Source organism: Theropithecus gelada, chromosome 19 (genome assembly GCF_003255815.1).
Source record: "Theropithecus gelada isolate Dixy chromosome 19, Tgel_1.0, whole genome shotgun sequence".
Taxonomy (NCBI): Eukaryota; Metazoa; Chordata; class Mammalia; order Primates; family Cercopithecidae; genus Theropithecus; species Theropithecus gelada.
In genome coordinates, this window is record NC_037687.1 from 21,524,305 (window position 1) to 21,530,304 (window position 6,000).

The following is a 6,000-nucleotide window of genomic DNA, read 5'->3' on the forward strand; positions in this document are numbered from 1 at the left end:
CAGTGTTCACGCTAAAAACTCACAATAAACTAGATATAGATGGAACGTATCTCAAAATAATAAGAGCTATTTATGACAACCCCCACAGACAATATCATACTGAGTGGGCAAAAACTGGAAGCATTCCCTTTGAAAACTGGCACAAGACAGGGATGCCCTCTCTCACCACTCCTATTCAACACATCATTGGAGGTTCTGGTGACGGCAATCAGGCAAGAAAAAGAAATAAAGGATATTCAAATAGGAAAAGAGGAAGTCAAATTGTCTCTATTTGCAGATGACATGATTGTATATTTAGAAAACACCATTGTCTCAGCCCAAAATCTCCCTAAGTGGATAAGCAACTTCAGCAAAGTCTCAGAATACAAAATCGATGTGCAAAAATCATAAGCATTCCTATATCCTATATATCAATAATAGAGAGCCAAATCATGAGTGAACTCCCATTCATAATTGCTACAAACAGAGTAAAATACCTAGCAATACAACTTACAAGGGATGTGAAGGACCTCTTCAAGAACTGCAAACCACTGCTCAAGAAAATAAGAGAGGACACAAAAAATGTAAGAACATTCCATGGCCGGGCGCAGTGGCTCATGCCTCTAATCCCAGAACTTTGGGAGGCCGAGGCAGATCACAAGGTCAGGAGATCAAGATCATCCTGGCTAACACTGTGAAACCCCGTGTCTACTAAAAATACAAAAAATTAGCTGGGCGTGGTGGCGGGTGCCTGTAGTCCCAGCTACTCGGGAGGCTGAGGCAGGAAAATGGTGTGAACCTGTGAGGCAGAGCTTGCAGTGAGCTGAGATCGAGCCACTGCACTTCAGCCTGGGCAACAGAGTGAGACCTCGTCTCAAAAAAAAAAAAAAAAAAAAAAAAAAACACACACACACAGAAAAAAAATGCAAGAACATTCCATACTCATGCATAGAAATAATCAATATCATGAAAATGGCCATACTGCCCAAAATAATTTATAGATTCAGTGCTATCCCCATCAATCTACCATTGACTTTCTTCACAGAATTAGAAAAAAACTGCTTTAAATTTCATATGGAACGAAAAAAAAGCTCATATAGCCAAGACAATCCTAAGTAAAAAGAACAAAGCTGGAGGCATCATGCTACCTGACTTCAAACTATACTACAAGGCTATAGTAACCAAAATAGTATGGTACTGGTATCAAAACAGAAATATAGACCAATGGAACAAAGAGGCCTCAGAAATAACATCACTCATCTACAACCACCTGATCTTTGACAAAGATGACAAAACCAAGCAATGGGGAAAGGATTCCCTATTTAATAAAAGGTGTTGAAAAAAATGGCTAGCCATATGCAGAAAACTGAAACTGGTCCCCTTCCTTACACCTTATACAAAAATTAACTCAAGATGAATGAAAGACTTAAATGTAACACCCCAAACCATAAAAACCCTAGAAGAAAACCTAGACAGTACTATTCAGGACATAGGCGTGGACAAAGACTTCATGACTAAAACACCAAAAACAATGGCAACAAAAGCCAAAATTGACAAATGGAACCTAATTAACTAAAGAGCCTCTGAGGAAACTATCATCAGAGTGAACAGGCAACCTACGGAATGGGAGAAAAATTATGCAATCTATCCATCTGACAAAGGGCTAATATCCAGGATCTACAAAGAACTTAAACAAATGTACAAGAAAAAAACAAAAAAACAAAAAAAAAAACAACCACCCCAGCAAAAAGTGGGCAAAAAGGATCTAGAACTAGAAATACCGTTTGACCCAGCAATCCCAATACTGAGTATATACTCAAAAGATTATAAATCATTCTACTATAAAGGCACATGAACACGTATGTTTTTTGCAGCACTATTCACAATAGAAAAGACTTGGAACCAACCCAAATGACCATCAGTAATATACTGGATAAAGAAAATGTGGCACATATACACCATGGAATACTATGCAGCTATAAAAAAAAATTGAGTTCATGTCCTTTGCAGGGACATCAATGAAGCTGGAAACCATCATTCTCAGCAAACTAACACAAGAACAGAAACTGAAACACAGCATGTTCTCACTCCTAAGTGGGAGAGGAGCAAAGAGAACACAGGGACACAGGAAGTGGAACATCACATGGGGTCCTGTCAGGGGGTGGGGGACTAGGGGAGGGATAACATTAGGAGAAATACCTAATGTAGATAATGAGTTGATGGGTGCAGCAAACCCCCATGGCACGTGTATACCTATGTAAGAAACCTGCACGTTCTGCACATGTACCCCAGAATTTAAATTATAATAAAAAATCAAAACAGAATATCAATAAGGAAACAGACTAATTAAAAGTGGTATAAAACAACTATTTTTGACAGAGGTATAGAGAGCACTCGTACACACCTTTCTCAATAGTTCATACAATATATTTCTTGATAGACCATCTCTTAGGCCAAACAAGAAGTCTCACCAAATTTTTTAAAACTGAAATTTTATGAATTATTTTCTATGACTAAACTTGAATATGAGTATACAACAACAACAACAATAAAACCTGAAAAACAAACAAACGATCAAAAAAACCCCAAATATGCCAGGCACGGTGGCTCATGCCTGTAATCCCAGCACCTTGGAAGGCCAAGGCAGGCAAATCACAAGGTCAGGAGATCAAGACCATTCTGGCCAACACAGTGAAACCCTGTCTCTACCAAAATACAAAAAACAAGCAAGGCTTGGTGGCACACACCTGCAGTCCGAGCTACTTGGGAGGCTGAGGCAGGGAAATTGCTTGAACCCAAGAGGTGGAGGTTGCAATGAGCTGAGATCATGGCACTGCACTGCAGCCTGGTGGTAGAGCAAGACTCCATCTCAAAAAAACAAAAACAAGGGCCGGGCGCGGTGGCTCAAGCCTGTAATTCCAGCACTTTGGGAGGCGGAGACGGGCGGATCATGAGGTCAGGAGATCGAGACCATCCTGGCTAACACGGTGAAACCCCGTCTCTACTAAAAATATACAAAAAACTAGCCGGGCGAGGCGGCGGGGGCGAGGCGGCGGGTGCCGGTAGTCCCAGCTACTCAGGAGGCTGAGGCAGGAGAATGGCGTAAACCCGGGAGGCGGAGCTTGCAGTGAGCTGAGATCCGGCCACTGCACTCCAGCCTGGGTAACAGAGCGAGACTCTGTCTCAAAACAAACAAACAAAAAAATATATACATATATATACGAATTTAACAAAACACTCGAGCATGGTCTTATGCAAAGGTTGTAATGTTAATATTGTAAAGAGGTTCATCCTGCTCAATATATTCTACAAATTTAATGAAATTTAATCAAATTTCTCATTGCATTTTTGAAAAAATAGAAACAGCACCCTAAAAGTATATAGAATCTCAAAAGACAATAAAGCACCCAACAATCTTAAAATAATAATAATAAAGCAATGCTGTAGGCATTAAAGTTCCTGATTTCAAGACATTCCAAGCTACAAAATTAAAACAATCTGGTATAAAGATGAAAAATTAGACTAATAAAATAGAATGCAACACATATATATACTTAAACATGGTCATATGAGGAGTCATTTACAGAGCAATAATTATTACTGTAATAATACGTAAAGGCAATGCAAATTTCTGTCACCAAATCATTCAGTAAATAAAATGTGAAATACAAAAATACTGGAGTATCACTCAGTTTTCAAAAAGCAGAAAATATTCTACCAATTGTGAAGATAAATCTTGATAACATTATGCAAAATGAAATGAGTCAGCCACAAGAAGACAAAGATTGTAAGAGATAGATAGATATAAAGCATTTACACTCTTAGAAACAGATAAAAAGAAAAAGGTTTCCTATTTGCTTAACCCCCAACACCAAGAAAGTCTGTCAGTCATCCATGACAAAAATGTCTTAATGAGAGAACCAGGCATCATGGTTAACATCTGTAATGACAGCTACATGGTACAGTAAGGTTGGAGAATGGCTTCAGGCCAAAATTAAGACCAATCTAGGTTATGTAGTGAGACGCCATCTCAAAAATAAGTACCTTTAAGAGAGCTTTGAGATCCAGGGAGGGAATTGCGAAACTTTGCTAAAGCCCAAGATTGAGGAGCACCGTTTTCAGAAGGCAAGCTTTCATTCAGGTGGCAAACGACAGGATCCCTGCTCTTGACTATAGACCAGAAAATGTCCCACCCAACTTGGCCCCACTGAGAATTTTGAACTTACTGTGTAATCATCCCAAACTCCTCCCAGCCACAGTCTGTGAGAGATCTTGGTCTTTCAGAAGCCTGGAGAGAGATATCCATTTAGACCCATGATGGCAGGGTGGCAGACCTTGGTCCTTACTGTGGTCCTAATAGCAGTTCCAGCTTCCTAAGTCACAGTTCATGGCCACTTCTGCCCATGTAGAAACCCACAGTGACCTCAGAAATCCTCTCTAGTACTCGGTGAAAGCCACACTAATCCACATCCTAATATAAAGCCCACCATATGCAGACCTGACTGCAGAAACCTGCCCTACCGTCTACCCTACTGAGCAAAGTCCTGAAGGATATTTACTCTGTCCAAAAATAAAATGGGAATTACAATTACCGAAGCCCCTTCCAATAAGCCAACTCTAGTGCAGAGCCAGCTGCCTTGTGGCCAAGCTACAACCCCGCTCTACTACAAACCCAGAGGGCATTCTATTCCGCTGGAGGCCCGACAAAAGATTTTTATCCTTTGAGACTAATTTTTTTTTTTTTTTTTGAGATGGAGTCTCGCTCTGTCGCCCAGGCTGGAGTGCAGTGGCACGATGTCAGCTCACTGCAAGCTCCGCCTCCCAGGTTCACACCATTCTCCTGCCTCAGCCTCCCTAGTAGCTGGGACTATAGACGCCTGCCACCTCGCCCGGCTAGTTTTTTGTATTTTTTAGTAGAGATGGGGTTTCATGGTTTTAGCCAGGATGGTCTCGATCTCCTGACCTTGTGATGTGCCCGTCTCGGCCTCCCAAAGTGCTGGGATTACAGGCTTGAGCCACCGCGCCCGGCCTCGTATAAAAACTTTAAAAGGTGTTTACTCCTTCAAATTCAGACACCAATGCAAAAGTATACTGTGCCCATTGTCAATGCTTCTATTTTAACACAACACTTGATGTGGAAGAAAAATTAGTCAAAAAAATTTTAAAGTCATTTAAATTGAAGACAAATAAGTAAAATGTTGCTGTTTGTAAATCATGCAATGTTCTCTACAAAAAACCATAAACAGTACATTAAAACCTTTTCAAACCAATAAATACACTCAGTAAATCAGCAAAATATAAAATTAACATACAAGTTATGATTCCATACACTTAAACTATCTGATAAAAGAGGAAGAAAACAATCTTATTTACAATAGCACTAAAATAATAAATATCTGAGAACAAATTTAACTGAGGAGCTGAAAAAGTTTTAAAGTGAAATATTTATCAATGAAAAATAATGAGAACACAAACAAATTTAAATATATTTTATGTCTATCAATTCAAAGAATAAACGTTAAAATGCCATATTATCCAAAATGATCTCCAGATTCAATGAACTCTCTATCAATATTACAGTTTTTTTTCCACAGTAATAACAAATGCAATCATAAAATTTACATGAAACTACAAGAAAGTGAATAGGCAAAGCAATCTTGAAGAAAAAGAAAAAAGCAGGACATCATACTTTATACTTTCAAACTATATTTCAAGACTATAGGCCGGGCGTGGTGGCTCAAGCCTGTAATCCCAGCACTTTGGGAGGCCGAGACGGGTGGATCACGAGGTCAGGAGATCGAGACCATCCTGGTTAATATGGTGAAACCCCGTCTCTACTAAAAAGTACAAAAAAACTAGCCGGGCAAGGTGGCGGGCGCCTGTGGTCCCAGCTACTTGGGAGGCTGAGGCAGGAGAATGGCGTGAACCCGGGAGGCGGAGCTTGTAGTGAGCTGAGATCTGGCCACTGCACTCCAGCCTGGGCGACAGAGCGAAACTCCGTCTCAAAAAAAAAAAAAAAAA

At 40.0% G+C, this 6,000-nt stretch overlaps 1 pseudogene; it reads right to left on the minus strand.

The window, feature by feature from the left end:
* LOC112611886 overlaps window positions 1-6,000 on the minus strand; it is a 35,112-nt pseudogene that overhangs the window by 23,185 nt on the left and 5,927 nt on the right.